The following is a 19,106-nucleotide window of genomic DNA, read 5'->3' on the forward strand; positions in this document are numbered from 1 at the left end:
CCTCCAACAAGCAGCTCCTGCCTCAGGGCCTTTGCACATGTTCTCTCTGGTGTTCTCTTTCCCATAATATAAACATGACTAACTCCCTTGTTCCCTTATAATGTTATCTCTTTGGAGGGATCTTTTCTGACTGCCCCTCAAAGATCAGAAACCCCACCCTCACCCTAGTGCTCTGTGTGCCCCCTTATCCCCCTGTATTTTCCCAAAGGACCCATCGACCTTAACATGTTGTATGCAGTGATTTCCTTATTTGCTTTTTGGCTCGCCCTTCAAGAGCTCCAAGGAAGAGGGCATTGCTGTGTGCTTACTTGATCGCTGTCTCTTCCCCTCCAGAACATCCACACAGTGGATACTTAAGTATTTGTCAAATGAACAAATTTAGGTTGGATATTTAGCATGCCTTGCCATAATCCCAACAGCGGAGGTGGAAGAGATTCTTTACTTTAGTAAGAGAGCAGTCACAGCCCTCTGGAGCATACTTGATCCTTGGAGGATGGGAGGAAATAGCTCCCACGGTGACATTCCTTTTGCCTGGTCTGCTCTGCTGCTAATGATGCCAGTCTTCCCATCAGAGTCCTTCCCACACAGCAGGCGATGGCTCGGTTCCTTCTCCAAATGTCTATGGCCTCTCAGCTTCACTGCAGCATCCTTGGTACCCAGAACAGAGCTCCCATGTAGTGACACTCAGGAGTATTTGTCCATTCCCTGAATTCATTTCCTTTTTGGTCCCCACAAATCCCCCACAAGTTAGGGTCTGTTATCCTTGTCTTGGAGACGGGGAAATGGAAGTGGGGCCTGGGTTCCAATCTAGATCATCGCTAACTCAAAAGCTGACAGCTGCCACTTCAGTGCAATAAAGGTGATCAGGACCATCCTAGTGCGGGAGCAGGTCACTGACCAGACCAGGCTGCGGTGTCTTCTTCTCAGGAGGTACCTCTTCCCCAATGCTGACAACTCAGGTCAGCACTCACTTCCAGAGCATTGTTTGCTGAGCATGGCCGCTGAGTGATGCTACTACGTGGGACCAACTGGAATGCTGCCTTCAAAGGGCTTCTGGATCCGGACAAAGTTGAGACAGACAGTTCTGGAGTCTGCAGACTGGATTCCAGAGGAGCGAACAGAAGGATCAGCAACCCTGGCAGCTGGGTGATGGCGACAGTGTCCTCAGAGGTGAGGGGCATATCTCAGCTGACCCTGAGGGCAGTGAGAGGCCAGCACCGGGGGAGCTGAGGGAAGTCAGGCAGAGAGGATCCTGAGCAACACTCCCTTGCGGCCATGAACGAAAGTGTCAGGAAATTGGCGGTGGCTGCCTTGGGCCATAGCTTCCTGGGGACTAAGGGAGAGAACCAGGTGATAGCAGAGGGGGTCAGGGCCCCACACAGCACAGGCCTGAGACTCTGATTGTGCTTCCCAGGTGTCTCACTCAGCGTTCAACTTGAGAAGCAGAACCAGTAGGAGATAAATAAGAGATTAATTGCAACGTGTTGGTGAAAACGGCTGTGGGGCTGGCTCAGCAGATCTGGGATCCATGGGCAGCCTTTTGGGAAGGGCAGGAACTCTCCATCCACAGGCAGAATTTCCTTTCCACCAGGGAGCCCCACTCCTGCTCTTGAGCCCTTTCAACTGATTAGACCAGGCCCACCCAGGCCATCTAGGACAGTCTCTCTTACTTAATGTCACCTGATTATGGACTGTAATCACATCTACCAAATACCCTCAGCACCTGGATGAGTGACCAACTGAAGAGCTGGGTACAGGGGCCTCACCAGGTGGACACCTCAGATTGACCCTATCAGATGGCGAGGCCCCACAGGCAGTCTGGCTCTGGCCCTGTCTGACCTCCCCTCCCACCTGCTGTCCCTCACTCATGCTGCCCCAGGCACACTGGCCTCTTGCTATTCCTCCAGCCAGGAATGGCAGACTCCCACCCCAGGGCCTTTGTACTAACCGTGCCCCAGGTCCCTGCCAGATAAAAGCGCGGCTTCCTTCCTCCTCTCCTTCAAGTCTCTCAAAAGTCAGCCTCAGAGAGGCTTCCCTCACACACTTATCTGAATAGCCCACCTAACATCCTTCCCTTTGCCGGCGAGATTTTTATCATAAGCGTGCAGTCACTCCCTGGTATGATAGTATATATTTATTTGTCTATTTCTGACTCCTAGAGTGAAAGCTCAGAAAGATTGGGGATTTGTTTTGCAGTTAAAAGTTGTGTCTTTTTAAAATTAATTAATTATTTTATACATAAGGGTTGTGTCTTTAGACTTCAGATCTTGGCACCTGGGAGGAGATTAATACACATAAATGAATGAATAGGAGTTAAAACATTGCTCATCCTCACCTTAATTAGGTCTTATCAGCTTCTGCCTTTAAGATTTTCCCCATGACTGTGAGCAGACCATTCAAACATCGTTCCCTCCTTAAAAAAAAAAAAGAAGACATCAAATCTGTTGCTCTAGTGAGCAAACTTTTCATGACATTCAATGATGGAAGAGGGTAGGGAGATTTTGAGCACAAAACGGGAAATTCCTAAGAGTTTTTGCCAACATAAAAGTCAGTCTATATTGCATCCTAACTCATGGAAACTACAATGATCACAAGACCACACGGAGAATTCCCTGTTTCTCATATTCCCTGCTACTTAGATTTAAGTAAGTGGTCATATTTTTTTAATTGAAGTATAGTTGATCTACAATGTTGTGTTAGTTTCTGGTGTACAGCATAGTGATTCAGTCATACACACACACATTCTTTTTCATTATAGGTTGTTACAAGATATTGAATTTAGTTCTTTGTGCTATACCGTAGGTCCTTGTTGTTTGTCTGTTTTATATATAGTGGTTTATATCTGCTAATCCCAAACTCTAATTTCTCCCTCCCCCTGCCTTTTCCCCTTTGGTGACCATAAATTTGTCTTCTATGTCTGTGAGTCTATTTCTGTCTTGTAAATAAGTTCATTTGTCTCTCTCTTTTTTTTTTTTTTAGATTCCACATATAAGTGATATGATCATTCTTTTTAACAGAACAGAACTCCCTCCCCTCTGCTGCCCACTCCCACCGCATTGACAAATAGTCTGGTTTCTTAGCTCTGTTAGAACTGTCTGCACCTTTCAAGGTTTGGAGAAGTGGGATTTCCAAAGATCATCACAGCCTCAGCCCAGGCATGGCCTCCAGATAAGGGCCAAGTTCCAGGGTTGGCCAAACCAAGTATTAAACATGAAGACTGAAGGAAATTCTCCCCGCCAATTCCTAATGAGAAGGTTTTCTCTTGGCTCTTTGGTTTCTAGTAATTTGTTAACTGCTCTTACAGCGAGCTTGCAAAACTTGGGGAATGAAGTTCCATTCCCTTGAGAATAAAGCCATGTCTATATTGCAGATTTTTTTTTTTTTTTTTTTTTTTTTTTTTTTTTTTTTTTTTTTTTTTTGCCGAGGTTTGGGGCTAGTGGTCTGGGGGAGATCTGAGACCTAGTAGCGTTTGTTTATTAGGATAAAGACACCTGGCTTTCTCAGCCATGCATCCCCCCCTCTTCCAGAAAGGTCTAGGTCCAACTTTATCTGTCAAAAGCTCTTTTTACAGAAATTCTATTTGAAAATGCTGCCTGGCATGAAGTAACAGGGTTGCAGAGTTAAAACAAATCATCCTGGCAGTGAGAGAGACGAGACTGAGAGGAGCAAGGCCCCGGGGGAAATGTATGCTTTCAAATAGAATTTCAAAGGGAGATCGCTGATTTAGATTTAGAGATTTAACAGTGCCTCCTCGGCCAGAGAAGAGAGAAAAAAGATAAAGTTCAGAGGGCTTGGAGTCAATTCAAGACTCCTTAAATTCATCTTTAAAATAGTGGGCATTCATTTCTAAAAGTTTCTAATGACATTGCAGAACGGAGAGAACTCTTAGCTTCAGGTACAAAAATGTATCAGTTCCACCGTTTGAGTTTCTCTCAAGGATGTCACAGCACGAGAAAATTGTCTGCCTTTTTTCCCCCTTAGACCTAAAGGTGATATCATCTAATGTCATCATAAGTCACAGCAAAAGGTATTCTCAGATCCCAGTTCTGTTTTATGAACTGTTATATATTAAATATTGCCCCTTTGGTGAGAGCTGTCAAAACAGTTTCATGTAATCTTCCCCAGGAGAAAGATCTTTGCGATGCCTCATAACTCAAATTATACAAATAACTGTCAAAAGCCATTAAAATCAGCTGCAGAGGCGGGTGGGGGAGGAGAGGAAAGCGCACCAGCCAAACCCTTACCTAATGTTCAGAGAAAGTCCAACATGTCTGTTCGCGCTAGCGAACAAGAATTCCTCCCTGTCTGATGTTTATGGATGAGCAGTCCATGGGCTCGTGGCCTGAGGAGAAAAAATGTTGAGTCCAGGTGAGGATGTGAGCCTGGGTTTAAATTCTGGGGTCATCATTCACCATGTCTGTGCCCTTGCAGGACCTGCTTAATCGCTCTGGGTATCAGTTCCTCATTCCTGAAGTGATTTTAATCCTACAGCTCAGGTCAAGGGTCGGCGTGAGAGGGAGCTGAGCTGATGGGGTGCCAGTAGACACGGGGGTGCCGGCGATGTCAGACGATGACCTTTCCCACATGTGTTTGCATCGCAGTCCTCGGGACACAGCCCGGGGCTGCCTTCTCTCTTCTCCACGTGGACTTCTAGAAATGCCATGGGGCAAGAGCTTGGGAAGAAGTCACTGACAATCTTTACTGCAACTGAAGTTTCAAGAATGTCATGTCCTCATGAAGTGGGAATGAGGCCCCGTCTCCTCGAGATTACATTCCCTGGTCCCTGGGTAATGAGAGCCAGGCCAGGGTGCCAGTGTAATCGCGAAGTCATCTCCCTTGGACGCACAGCTGAACTCAAGGCCTGGTTTCCTTGACACCTGCCCCCAGGAGGGGTGGGGCAAAGGTCTCCCCCATATGCCCCTGCTGGGTCTCAAAACAGAAACAGCTGTGGGATGGGGAGCCGGCTATCAAGATTAAAATGTCCCCATGAAGTCAAGTAACCCTCCACTCCGGCCACTTAGGAGCTGAGTTCCTGGACACCCCTCCTCTGCAGGTATATCCCCAAGTTCTCAACACAAGAACTTTTTTTTTTTTTTTTGGCAGAAGCCGAGGCTCAGCCTGATCTTTGAGCCTCAACCAGGCCCTCCTGCACTTCTGAGAATACATCTCTAGCTGATCCAGTCTCTACTCAGAAGCCAGAGTGATCTTTCTAGAACTGGAATTTTATGTGACATCCCTTCTTGGAATAATTCAAAGCCTGCTGGACGGGATCTTGGCTACCCGAACGTGGGGGGCAGGACGCTGAGGGGCTGGTCTCCCCCGCACACCCCTTCCTTACCCCTAGTGGGGGGCACTCACCCCACCCCCAGTGATCTTTCTCACTTCTGTTCCTTTGCTCCTTCTAGTCCCTCTGCTTGGAATGCCAACCCTCTGCTACCACCTCCACTGGTTAATTTTTACTCACCTTTTATCGCTGAGCCAGGGGCCCTCTTTGAAAATACCTTCCCTGGCACCCCGGGGAGGGGAGCCAAGCTTCCCCCCACGCCCCCTATCCTGTAGCTCCGTCTCCACCTCTCTCACAGGGCCAGGGGGTCACATCCCCAGCTGCACAGTGGACCCTCCAGGGGGATTTTGGAACTGAACCACTGCCTGGACCCTGTTATCCATCAGTGTGATTATTATCCCTGAGGGCGGGGCCTGGGCGTCTGTGTTTTTCAGTTGCTCCCCAGGTGATCTGGATGCACAGCGGGGTGGGGGGTTGGGAACCCCACACTAGGCACCCAGCCTCCCAGGGCAGAGCCTCCATGCCACGAACTGGAGCCTCCCAGCGTCTTGCCCGCAGGGTGCGGAACACTGGTGCGCACAAGGGCTCAGGAGCAGCCTGGGAAGTGAGTGCAGGAGTAATGCTGGAGGAGCAGGGAGCTCAGTTCACAAGTGGATGTGTGCAAGAGATCCCCGCTTTAGTCTTCTTTAGTTAAACTTTATTTTTCATTCCAAGCACCCAGTTTTGGAGCTAGTAGGGAAAACATGCCATCTAACCTGGGTTCTGCATCTTTAGGGATGTGCCCTGGTTTGAGGACACGTCGAGGGCAGAGGGACACACGGTCCTTGGCAATTCATGCACACCAGTTGCCGTGGAGACACTGGCATCCCTGTCCGCAGGGCAGCCTTGAGCTCTGGTTTTCTCCTGCTTCTATGGCTTCCTTAAGGGTGAGGAGTTCTGCAAGGACGCTGCTGGCCCCATCTGCCAGCCATGCCTCGGGGCCAGCCAGCATCTCTGGGCTCCAGCAGCACCCAGACAGCAGTTCTTTCTCTTCTCAGCCTGGGCTTGGGACGGTGAACATTCTTCTCCCTGCATTCCGAAGACAGCTTGTCTCTGTCCACAAATCCTCCTCTCCCTTCCTTTCAGCTACTCTGTGATCGCCCTGAAGCCTCCTTTGCCTTTGGGAAGCTACAGTCAGAAGGACTTGCAGGCGTTTTTCTCCTCCCTGCTCACTCCTCTGGGACAAGGGAGCACGGAGGAGGCAGGAGCAGGGACAGCAAGGGGAAGAAAAGGTAACACACCTAACAGTAATACCTGGCTGCCATGAAAGTAACAGCTACCGTTATCTCGTTTCTTCCCGGAACAACCAGCAACACAGCTACTACAACCATGTCCATTTAACAGGTGAGGAAGACTGAGGCTCAGAGAATTGCCGTCACCTGCCCAAAGTCATACAGCTTATAAGTGGAAGACCCACAATTTTCACCCAGATCTATTTAAGCTCCAACTCTCAACCACCATGCTGTTCCGACTATAGGATGTTTTGCCGCTTTGGTGTTCCCACCCTCGATGAGAATGAGAATTTTCTTTTTTTTTTTTTTTCCATTCCTGGTTTTTTTCCTTTTGTTTTATGTACATAAATGGAGTTACAGTCACTTTAAGTAAGTCACTGGCATCAGGATAGCATCTGGGTTGTGAGAGGAAAGAATTGAGAGTAATTGTTACAGCTCAAAACAAGGTCGCCAGGCACCTTTAAATGAAACTAACAGAGTGACTGGACTGATTCCAATATGGCTCCTTTTAAGAGACGTCACCTGTGAAAACCTGTGTTTATCAATGAGAGTTCCAGTTCAGTCTCTACCACTTCACAGAGAGTGAAAAGCCTAGCCCATGAAACCATCATCTTTTTATATTCCTCTGCCCGCACTTCAGACAGCCTCTGTCTCTCTCTCCCTCTCCGTCTCTGCCAAATTGTGCTTAATCTGAGTTGCCCTTGGTTTAGCTTTATGCCCACACTACTGTATATAAGAATACTTACTGTTGTAAGGGAAGAATTTAATTGAATTCTTTTTTTTACTTCTTGTTTCAAAAGTGAATATTCCTCTTTGAGTTTGCACTTTCTTCCCCCATATCCTTCTTTGTTCTTGTTTTCTGATTTGAATCCTTTGGTCACTTAATACCCCCCCACCCCCCAAGTCATTCTGGTCAATTTTAGCATCTCCTTTTCAGGGTTTTGACATTTGAGAAAACTTCATCTAGGTCAGTGAGTACCTGCTGCTGAAAAGAATCTTCTGGAATGCCATTTTGATTTGGCCTGACCTTTGTTGGCAAGTTCATGTCAAAGGTCACCAAGCACATAGAGTGGGGGGTCGACCAAAGGTCCCAAAAAGTGAATATATGTCAAAAGCAATTTTCCAAAAAATGCTTGTCTGGACAAGCAGACCGTCGGCCCCAGGGGTGCGCGGCCCCCAGTGCGTTCAAGATGTTTCTCGACCCCTCCGGACGTCTTTGAGAAAGTCCCCGCCTTCACCTGCCGCTCTCCCGCAGGTCAGGGCAGAGCCTTGGCTGTCAGCCGCCTGGTGGGTGTTTACTGACCTGAGCTCTGCTCCTGGTTAATTTACTCAGGAAATTAATTGCTGCTTCCCAGGCACAGAGGTTTATGCCAGAGCTGCCCCTGACAGCTTCCACTTGGCCATTTTCCTCTGATCTGTTTGCAACTCTCACGTCCCGCCCCTCGTCCCCAACCCAAATGCTCCGTCACTGCCTCCCTAAGGTCCTCAAACCCTTTTCAGTGATAAGGCAGCCTGTATGTAAACATTGATTTACTCTTCTGAATAGATACTTTTCATATTATTCAATGTTCAAACATGCTAAAGAAAAAAAATTCTATTCACCCCTCACCCCAGCTGACTGCTTCCCCTCCCCAGAGGCAACCACTCTTGACTGTTTCTGGGAGCCTCTCAGAGATACTTTATGTACATGTCTGCAAATACGCCTAGAGAATCTTCCCCTCCTTTTTACGCAAATGGTGGAATACTTTACCTATTGTCCACAGGACACTGAGGGATGCTCTTGAGGAAGGACCATCAACTTCGAGCAGGTACCACCTGCAGTCTGGCCCAGCTGATCATCACATCAGCTGACATTTCCCAGGGTTTTCTGAGACAAGCATGGGGCTAAGGCTTCTAAGTTCATTTTTTCCATTTCATTGTCACCATAATCAGTGAAGGTGATACTGCTGTTCGCTCAGCTTTGAGGGGAAATTGGAAGTTCAGAGAGGTCTACTGGCATAACACACAGCTAAGAAGGGGCAGAAATGGGATTTGAACCCAGGTCCGTCTGGCGCCGGAGATCCCAGTGACACAAGCTTGTCGTCCTGAGGCAGACCCGGTTCGTCAGAGGCACAGTCACAGAGGCGTGTCGAACTGTGAGCCCAGACCAGAGCAGAACGCTCAGGCTTCAAGGAAGCTGAGGGAGAAGCCCCCGATGCTGCCAGCCTCTGCCTAGCGAGAACAAGTGAAGGGTTAAGCATCGTGCGTAATGTTTAAGAAGTTCTTGCTTCTGGACCAGGGCAAGACAAATTCTAGGCTGCTTCCTGAAAATCACGGCGTGTTCAAAATGAACATGAACCTTAGGGTTGTTACTGTCAAGGAGGTGGAAACAAAAAACTTTGGAAAAGACCTGGTTGAAACTAGAGCCATCTTCCCAACAGCCTTCAGAAGGAAAGGAGGAACTCAAGTGAGAGACCAGGGCTTTGGGGAAAGAAGTGATGAGTCAACACAGAGCTTTCCTCTGCTCTCTCCTCAGCCCGGCACAGATGCCCCACGGGGCGTGATGCAGGAAGAAGAGCACTGTGGGAAGTGCAAGAATAAAACTGACTGAACCCAGGGGATGACCTCATTCATCTTTCCCACCTCAACTTCTTTACCACTTCCTCCAGGAAGCCTTCCTTCCTGATCTCCAGATAGGGTTGTTTTCCCCTCCTCTAGGCTCCCATGGAACCACATACTTATTCTAATTTAGCGGTTGTCTCTTAGAATTGTAATGGTCTGGTTTGCTTGAGCGTTTTCCCCAAAATCAGAGGTTGGCCAACTTTTTTTCTGTAAAGAACCAGATGATAAATCCTGTAGGCTTTGTGGGCCCTATGGTTTCTGTCCCGACGACTCAACCCTGCCATCGTACCAGGAAAGCAGGCACAGACAAAACATAAACAAGTGCAAATGTGGCTGTGTTCCAATAAAACTTTATTTATGGACACTGAAATTTGAATTTCATATAATTTTCACACATCACAAAATATTGTTCTTCTTTTGATTTTTTTTCCCCTCTCCAGGCTACTTAAACCTATGAACAACTTTCTTTGCTCTCGGGTTGCCCCAAAGTGGGTGATGTGTCAGATCTGGCTGATCAGGGACGGCCCAGGCCCACATGCCCCTGGACCTTTTAACCAATGAATTCCCGGTGAGCGCAACTTGAAAAATAGTTGTTGACGGAATCAATTACACCAGGGGGGAGGGGTGACGGTTAGAGACATTAACTCATCAGAAAAATATTAAATTTGCAAGTGGGTTTTATTTGCTCTGAAGTGTCACTGCTTTTTCTCCCCTGCTGAATGTTTCGAAATGCTAATTAGCTTCCATCACAAGCACGGTTCACGATCTGTTTGATCTCCTTTGTCAGGGTGTGTACACGGCACCCCACAGGCTGAAAGAAGTCCGGCACAGCCCGACAACCACTCGGAGGCTGTCAAGCCAGGGAGGCAGGGCAGGGAGGCCCGACGGAGGGACCGAATGGGCGAGAAGAAACAGAACGGACTTCGGAAAACTTTTGTTCCAAGTTCATGTTGCTGGGCTGTGAGTGGTGGGTCAGTAAGGTGCCCCATAGGAAGTTAAAACGCTGGGTGCCGCCTGGCGGGCAAGGGTCTTCCCTGGCCTTGCTGGGGGATGCAACTGGCAGAGCACGCTCTTTCTCCGACCACAGACGTCATGTCCCCCGGGGCGTACATGGAGTGTTGACGAGCGACCCACCGGCTCCCCGTTACACTGTACACCAGGGCTCCCCAGCTCTGTGCTGCTGCCTTTTAGGGTGGGCTGCTTCTCTGCTGTGGGGGCTGCCCTGTGCACTGTAGGATATTAGCAGCATCCCTGGCCTCTACCCTCCGAATGCCAGTAGCCTCCCATCCTCAGGTTAGGAGATTAAAAAATGTCTCCAGGCATCCTCAGATGTCGCCTAGGGGGCAAAATCCCCTCCCACCAACCCCTGGTTGAGAGGCCTTGGTTGCCCCCGATCCTGAGTACAAATCCTCAAGCCAGAGCGAGTAGGGGGGTAGTGGGGGGTGGGGAGGGTGGAGCACCCCCTACTCCTTAGAAAATGAGAAAGGAAAACAAGAACACCAGAGTGAGTTTTTTACAGAGTGAAATGTGATTGATGTACCAAGATTCTCCTCCCTAGCTGGTCATGCAAAGAAGTCTTTGTGAAATGATGATGCTAGCAGAAGGCAGCCTTTAAAAGATATATATATATATATATGCTTATACTTGGCAAAATCAAGAGTTGGCAGTCCTGTGTCGACCCACTCATTTTGTTGTTATTGTTGTTGTTGAAGTTTTAAGGGAGTGAAATTCCAGAGTCTGGAAGCGGCTGCATGAGAGAAATCGGATTTTCCATTCTCTCTCCTTAAAGAGCTCCCAGCCCTGGCAGTTTCTAGTGATGCGCCCCAGCTTCCTCAACTATAAAATGCAGGTAATAATTGTGCCCAGTTCGTAAGGTGTTTGTGAAGAACAAGAGATGAATGGCACTTAGAGCACAGGCTAAGTGTCTATCCTGAAGACCCTTCGCTTGGAGCCTGTACCTCGCCTGGCTTCGTGCAAATCCGGGATGCGTGTATGGTTATTAGTATTGCTGACGGCTCACAGCTCTGCAGGCTACCTGGCAGAGGTGTATCTGCCTTATTCAGAGGCTTCGTTTCTGGCAAGTTATCTGACTCATCATTTTGTGCAGAATAAAGTCCCCAAATTCTGCACTCGGGGAAGGCCCTGCACAGTGGGGATTTTTCTAACAGTCCTTTCTCCCTGCAGACTTGCCCACTTCTGGGGAAGCATCCAGAGAGAGGAGGCATAATTACTGATGTGAAGCATGGTTCCCAAGAGCCGACATGTCCGCGCTGGCCATGCCCTTTAAAGACGTGTGTCATTCAGATGTCGACACCCGGTAATTACAGGGCAGGGAACTTGAAAGTTGGAGGGGAGTGGCGGGGTGGTCAGCCAGCCCCCTGCCCGCTTCCTTTTAAGTGCTCATTATGAAATAGTTACCCCCCCCCTCACTGATTGTCAATCCTAACAGCCCACCTCCGTGCCAGCCTTCCTGTCAGAGGGCTTTGTGCCCCCGCAGCGCCTCCCTGCCTGGCTGTGCGGTTCCCACCCCCTCCCCAGTGCCCAGCAGGAGTGAGGGGAGAGGGCTGGGGGGGGGGCAAGTGGGGCCCTGAGGGGGGGGGGCCTCAAGGGCACCTCCTGGGAGCCCAGGTGCCAAGCCACCTGACGTATGCGGGCTTTTCCACCTTCACTCCCGATCAAGGCAGACGTCCTGATTGTCAGAAGAGGAAAACAAACATTTAAGAAGCTATCTTTTAATGTGCATTTCAGCTGTGAAATGGCTCCCCAAGAACCACAATTTGGGTAGACACGTATAAATGAGTCAGAAACATACGGATTAGATTTTCCTTATGCAAATCCCCCAAACAATCTAAACGGCAAGGAACAAACTGTAACTCGTCTGTTCTCCTGTGTTGAGCGGCTGAGAAACTGTGGCCTCCCAGAGCCAGAGGCCCCCTCCTTCCAGACGGCCCTGCTGCTCCTTCATGCACTCATTCACTCAGCAAGTATTTCCTGGGTCCTCCCACATGCCACGCAGGCACTGGGCAGACCCTGGGCGTGTGGGGCCAGGGGAAGTGGAGCGGATGGTCAGGCTGGACAGACAGCTGGCATCCAGGGAACCCCGGCTTCGAGCCGCGCTGCAGAGGAAGGAAAGCAGGGCGCTTTATGGAGGACTGAGGGGGAAGTGGGGACACCCTTTATCCAGGGCTTTGACCAAAGCCCTCTGAGGTGGCTTTTGGCTTTTGTGGCTTATGTGCATGTGGTGCAAAATAAAAATACAGGGCAGGCAGTGGGGAGATGGCACTGGAAATAAGGAAGGAAGGAAGGAACGAGCTTGGAAAATAGCCACAGGTTGTACATGACTTCTGGGCTCTTCTGTTAGTGTCTCTTCCCCTTTAATGTGAAAGTGTGACATGTACATTGTGTTGAGATTCAGTTCTCTTCTGAAATTTTCCCAGTGGCTTGGATGTTCCTTCCTTCTTGGGTGAGATGGATGAGCTCTTAGATGGAGGAGGACACAAGCAGGGCAGACCTACTGGCTCGGCAGAGGATGGTCCTGGTGTGGGGGACGCTTCCATCCTCCATCGCGCTGAGGGGGGCTTCCCTGCCTGGGCCTTGCACACCCGTCACTCTTCCCCAAGCATCCTCCGACTCTCATGAGAGTCACATGGGAATCGCACTTTACAGCACATGTTCTCATTAGAGTCACACGAACAGAACAAAGCAGAGGGCAATGAGCCTCGCTTTAGGAATGAGTGAGCCACAGCTCAGAGAGGTTCAGGGAGTTGCCCAAGGCCACCCAGCGAGCAAGGTCAGAGCCAGGACTCTAGCCTCTGAGTTCCCCATTCTCTCCTGTCCCCACCACACATCCTTCTTTGAAGTAGAGTCCCCTGCATGGTGAGACGTCTGAGCCCCATAGGTGAGGATGCGCCAGCCCTTCTCAAATCTCTGCCCTGGAAAAAGGGCAGGCGAGCCCTACTGGGGTGCAGTCCCAGCTGGGGAGTCAGGCCCAGAGCCCGTGACAGCAGAAGCCAAATGAGCACGCAGGCAGGTGGGGCGATGACATTTGAATGGAGCCTGGAAAAGGAGATGTAGGCGGGGCAGGAGCCAGCCCAAAAGATGGGGACATGCCTGAGAGTCAGAGGCGGGGGCGTCTCCATGGGGCTGGAGAACTCTGGGGCTTGGACAAGGTCCCTCCCTCTGGGGACATCTCTTCTTGGCCCCAGGTTGGCAGAGCCACATCTCGGGGACTTGGGACCCTGTCTCCCCTAGTCTCATGGGGGTTCTGGGGGAGGCCATGCCCCTGCTCTCTTGGGGCTCCAGCCGGTGCCTGTGGGTTCTGTTTCTGATCCTCTCACTCAGTGTCTACACACGTGTCCAGGCGGTGAACCACAGACCCTCTCCCGACTTCCAGTTAAAAAAGGGTGTCCCCACCCTTGCACACTTCCCCGAGGCCTCTGCAGGCTGTACTTTCTCCTGAAGCTTTAGGAAAATGCAAGTGACTTAAAAATGGAGGTATTTTTCTTGTAAAAAAATCTTCTTTGCCATTTCTACGAGCTTAAGCTCCAGCTTCTCAGCTCTCTTCCTAGCCTGCTTTCTCCGCCCTCTTTTGTTTCCATTTAGTGATCTCACGGGTCTCGTGTTTTTCCAGCTCTCCTCACCTCCACACCCTCGCACCCTCGTGAGGATGCTTTCCTCATACTCAAGTCTCTACCCTGGAAAAATGCCAAGCCCTGAGGGTCTGGGATCATCTTATTCCCTCTTGGACATCAGGATTGGGAAAACTTTACTCATCAGAACAGGCTGCCGGCCCTGGAGAGGTGAGGCTTCCGGATCCAAGCAGAGGGCAGGCAAGACCCAGTGTTTGTAACTAGGCTGCCAAATGCTTCCCACAGGACAGAGGATCAGTTCTGAGGGTGCTTCGCAACAGAAATCGATGCTGGCTAGCAAAGGAGACGAGAATTCACGGGCAGGATGTAGGGCTGTATTGAATGAATGAATTAATGAATGAATGAGTCCGGTGTCTCCTTGGAAGTCAAGGACTGGCTGTTTGGGGAATCACGTCAGTGTCCTGGTGAGTAGTCACCTCTCCTGGGATCTCTTTGGAGCTCAGTTTCTCCTTTTTTTTTTTTTTTAATTCTTTTTTAAAAATTTATTTATGCATTTATTTTACAATATCATATTTTTAAAACAGAAGTATAGTTGATGTACAATATTGTATGTTATAGGTATACAATACAGTGATTCACAAATTTTAAGTTATAGGCCATTTATAGTTATTGTAAAATGTTGGCCCTATTCCCCATGTTGTACAATACATCCCTGTAGCTTATTTTATACCTGATGGTTTCCAGCTCTTAATCCTCCAGCTCCGTCTTGCCCCTCCTCCTTCCCTGTCCCCACTGGGAACCACTAGCTCCTTCTCTACATCTGTGAGTCGGTTTCTTTTCTCTTATGTTCACTATTTTGTTGCTTTTTTTTTTTAGATGCCACAAGTGAGGGACATCTTGCAGTATTTGTCATTCTCTGTCTGACTTATTTCACTGAGCACAATGTCAGTTTCCCCTTATATTTACCGTAAGTGATTGTGGCCTCAGTCACTCCTGTGCACACAAGGAGGGTAACAGTAGTCACTGTTTTTCAAAAAACTTTCATCTTATGCCCTCAGGGGTCATTGCAAATGGCTGTAAAATCTCCCCAGAAAGGCGCAGGAAGCGCTGTGTTCCACCGCATTTGCCTGTGTGATCTCCGCCTGGGTTTTGGGTGCCTTTTGGGGGAGTCGTTGAGTCCATGCCTTAGATCCTAGCAGGATCCCAGCAAGGGGGGTGGCATTCATGGCTTTCATCCCAATTATTTCACCCCTCTGGGGACACGGGGTGGGGACTCTGACCCCAAAAGATTCTAAGGCATTCTCAGTGAAGCTTTGGCAGGGCCCTGCATCGTCCGCTCCAGTTTACCAGCAGTTTCCCGGGACTACCTCAAGAACCTTCAAGGACCTGATTACTCTTTCCTGGTAACTTGCAAAATATGCTTTAAAAAAAAATCTTCCCAGCGCGCCTGGGCAAGGCGGCAGAGCTCAGGTGCAAGTTTGTAGCTCTCAGAAGGATGGTTTTCTTCATCTTTCCCAATGTCAAGGTCTCCAGTGAATTAGCCACATCACTAGGACACCGGATTGTGATGATCCTTGTTTTACAGATGAAGACCAATGAAACATCCAAAGAGGCCGTGACTTCCCCTGAATCAGAAACCTTGCAAGTAATCCTCTGTCTCCCACTTACAATCTTCAAATCTCCACTTTGCCCACAGAGGACCACCCTTCTGTCGACAGATAGTAATTCTTAAACCAAGTTGCAATCAAAACTCCCACAGATTTGAGCTCGTCCTAGGAAGTAGTGGTCGGAAAACGGTTTCCATGGGTACAGATTTTGACATTATCAACTGCAAATGCTCACCACCCCAAGATGACAAGACTCCGGCAACTTCAAAGCTGTTAAGGATAGCTTTAGGGCAAATTTTAATTAAAATTAGATAGCATATATGAAAAGCATCTAATTTGTACTCTCTAAAAGAGTTTGGGAAGCACAACTCCAGAGCCTCAGGACTGTGGCTGTAACAATTATGCTGCAACTTTTCACAGCACAATCACAACATGTTAATTTGTTAATGAGTCAGTCAGAGCAGAAGAGAGAGCTCCTGACAGTGGGACGAAAACACAGAGATTACATTTACATTTCTATTTTTAAATAAATTAAATGTTTCAAGTCAAACTCAAACTTCACAGGAAAGTTCAGAATGTCTACTGATTAAAAAAAAAACAAAACTCAGATTGCCTGCTAAGGTAAGAGAATAGGAAGATTCTTGGGATTTCTCAGAGAGAACTAAATGATTTCTTTATTTGAAGGTGGCTGCAGTTACGAATGTGCTAAATGCGGCCATTTAGCAAAGACGGAAAGTGGCCTTTTTTCCTCTTCTACTTAAGAGTTAAGTAAGTCAAGAGTTCTGGCCCTTAACGTGGACTCAGGAAGGCGCTGGACCAGGAGAGAAAGTAACAACAGATTATGAGAAACACAAACTAAATGCGTCCCACAGGGGCCCGTTGTCCTCAACGTCACCTGACACAAGGGGGCGGTGGTGGTGAGGGGCCTCGGAGGGGAAAGATTCTAGTGGCCTTAGTGAAATGAAATGAAGTCACTGAACTTTTGCAGATTTTACAGAAACATAAGCCCATGAGAAGACATTGCAGGGGGCCCACCCAGGGCCTTGAAAAGACCTACCCAGGTGAGGGGCCTTGAACTTCCGCTCCACGCGCATGCGTCAAACCATCTCCGCATTCTTCACGGAATCTGGAGACAGACGTTATTATTAATCTACATCAGGAGAGGGAAGAAATTGAGGCACAGAGGAGGCACCTAATTTGACTGGGGTCGCACAGCTGATAATCTGCGGAGATGAGATTTGAACTCAGTCGTTTTTGATGCCGGAACCTAGGTTCTCGCCTCCACTGGTCACTGTCCTTACGGGAAAGGATCTCTGTGCCTCATTGTTCTAAAACAGGAAGGAACGGGGGCCTGCAAGAGTAGACACAAGCAGGTGTAGTGAGTACAGGTGTTCTAAGACAGGTGTAGCGAGCCTAGGAGTCTGGAATGGTGTGCGGAGGACAGGTGTGACACCCGCCCGTGTTACAAGAACAGGCCTCACGCACAGGGGTAACAAGTGTAGTGGACTGGACCATTGTAACAAACGCAGGTGTGACGCTCACAGGCGCCACGAGTACAGGCGAATAGGCGAAAAATTACGGCAGTGAAAAAAGTACCCCAAATCTGAGGTGAAGCCTGATTCCAGCAGAGAGCCGTCCTTGCCGTGGCTGGGTCTGATGCTGGAGGCCCCTTCAAGGAACTGATGGGCGAAAAGAAGGATGGGCAGGTCGGAGGGCGGAGATTTCCCACCATCTCCCACTCCTGCGGCTGCTGCTCCTTAAAGAAATTTTTGAACCTTTCTTCTCCTGGCTAAACAAGGTATGGTATTGCTTATTTCTGAATGTAACGGGAAGATTAAATTAAAGAACCTCAGTGTAGTGGAAAGATTATTTTTCTTTCAATCATCCAGCTTCTGCTCTTCAGAATAACTACTCCCCTCTGCTCTGTGTGGTCCAGGTTGGCCCATCAATCAATCCCTCAGCCAGAGGATGGTGCAGAAGCTGGCTGGCCAATGAGAGAGCCCCATTTCCTGGGACATAGTGATTGGGCCAGGGGTGGAGTATAAGCCGTAAAACTACCGAATCACTATGCTGTACGCCTAAGACTACTATAATATTGTAAATCAGCTGTCCTTCAATAAAAATTAATGAAAGTAAATAAATGGCCATTAAATATGAAAAAAAAAAAAAAAAAAGAAAACCAGTTTGGCAGTTAACTCAAAAAGTTAAACATAGAATCACCACCTGACCTGGCAATTTCACTCCTAGGTACATGCCAAAAAAATTAAAATGGGCTCAAACAGATGCTTGTACAACAACGTTCATGGCAGCATTATTCACAATAGCCAAAGGGTGGAAATAACCCAAGTGTCCATCCACACATGAATGGATAAACAAAATGTGGCATATACATAAAGTGAAATACTATCCAGGCACAAAAAAGAAAAAAGTTCCCATACATGCTACGTGGCTGAATCTTGAAATCAGTACGCGAAGGGACACAGGCACAAAGGGACACACAGTGTGTGAGTCTACTTGTATGAAATATCTGGAGTAGGCAAATTCATAAGGACAGAAGCTACATTAGAATCACCAGGGGCTGGGCTGGGAGGGAAGAACCCATTCTTACTTGTTGAGTAAGAGGTCCAGAGTTTCTGTCTGGGGTGATGACAAAGTTTTGGAAATAGACAGTGATGATGGTTGCACAACACTGCAAATTTGATGACTGCCACCGAATTACACAGCAAATTTTATGTTGTATGTATTTTACCACAATAAAAAAATTTTTACGTGATTTCTGAGAGTCCTGTTAAAGAATCTGGTCCTGTCACAGGTTCAGAAAACCCCAAGAAATGTCCCAGGAGGAAGCCTCTTGTGTTACTTGGTTTTCTTCCCTCCAGGGAGTGTACTGTGTTGGTCCAACTACCTCCATCCCACAGTGAGTCAGAGAAAAAATCCCAATGTAAACACACACGCAGGCGTTTGCTTTGCCGAGTCTGTCTCTGACGGTTTGAGCTGAAGTTGAACTAAAAGGGCTGAAAAGAAAAAGATCTCTTGGCCAAGTTCTGCTGAGGAGCTGATAGCTGATCTCAGGGGAACCCCCCCCAACCCCCACTCCCAAACTGGTCTGGCTTAGCTTGGTGGCCTCTTGGCAATCCCCAGGCTGCTTCTATGGCAGCCTCTCCATCAAAAGGTAGACTTTCAGGCCCAACTTCGTATCTTAGATTTTGGTGTAGGGCTTCCGTTGCAGCATTGCTTATTTAAAAAACAAACGAAAGCCCGAATGTCTGATAACAAAAGGCGGAATAAAGAAATCATGGCATCACGATGTAACAAGTTACTCTGCAGCCACAAGCCTGATGCTGCAGCACCGATATTAATCAGCACTGCACACGGATGCCTGTCAGCATGCTACGCCCTGTACGGCACTCTCACAGTTAATCCACCCAACCGCACTGTGATGCAGATACTAGGAATACCCCCATTTACGAATGGGTAGGCTGAGGTGGAGAGAGGTTACATCACTCATTCAAGGTCATGCAGCTAGTCTGGCGGACCCAGAATGTAAACCCCCATCTGCTTGGTTCCAAACCTGGCACTCCTACCACCCTGCTCTGTGTTATTTAGAAGTGCATCCACTGAGCTGGAAAGATGCTCACAATATATTTAGTGAACAAAGTCTGAAGCAATGTATTATTTCTAAAAGAAATTCAGCAGTGGATTTATATGCATAGAGTGAAACATGCAAAAAATAAAAACAAAATAAAAAGTAAAA

Source organism: Camelus ferus, chromosome 19 (assembly GCF_009834535.1).
Source record: "Camelus ferus isolate YT-003-E chromosome 19, BCGSAC_Cfer_1.0, whole genome shotgun sequence".
Classification (NCBI taxonomy): Eukaryota; Metazoa; Chordata; class Mammalia; order Artiodactyla; family Camelidae; genus Camelus; species Camelus ferus.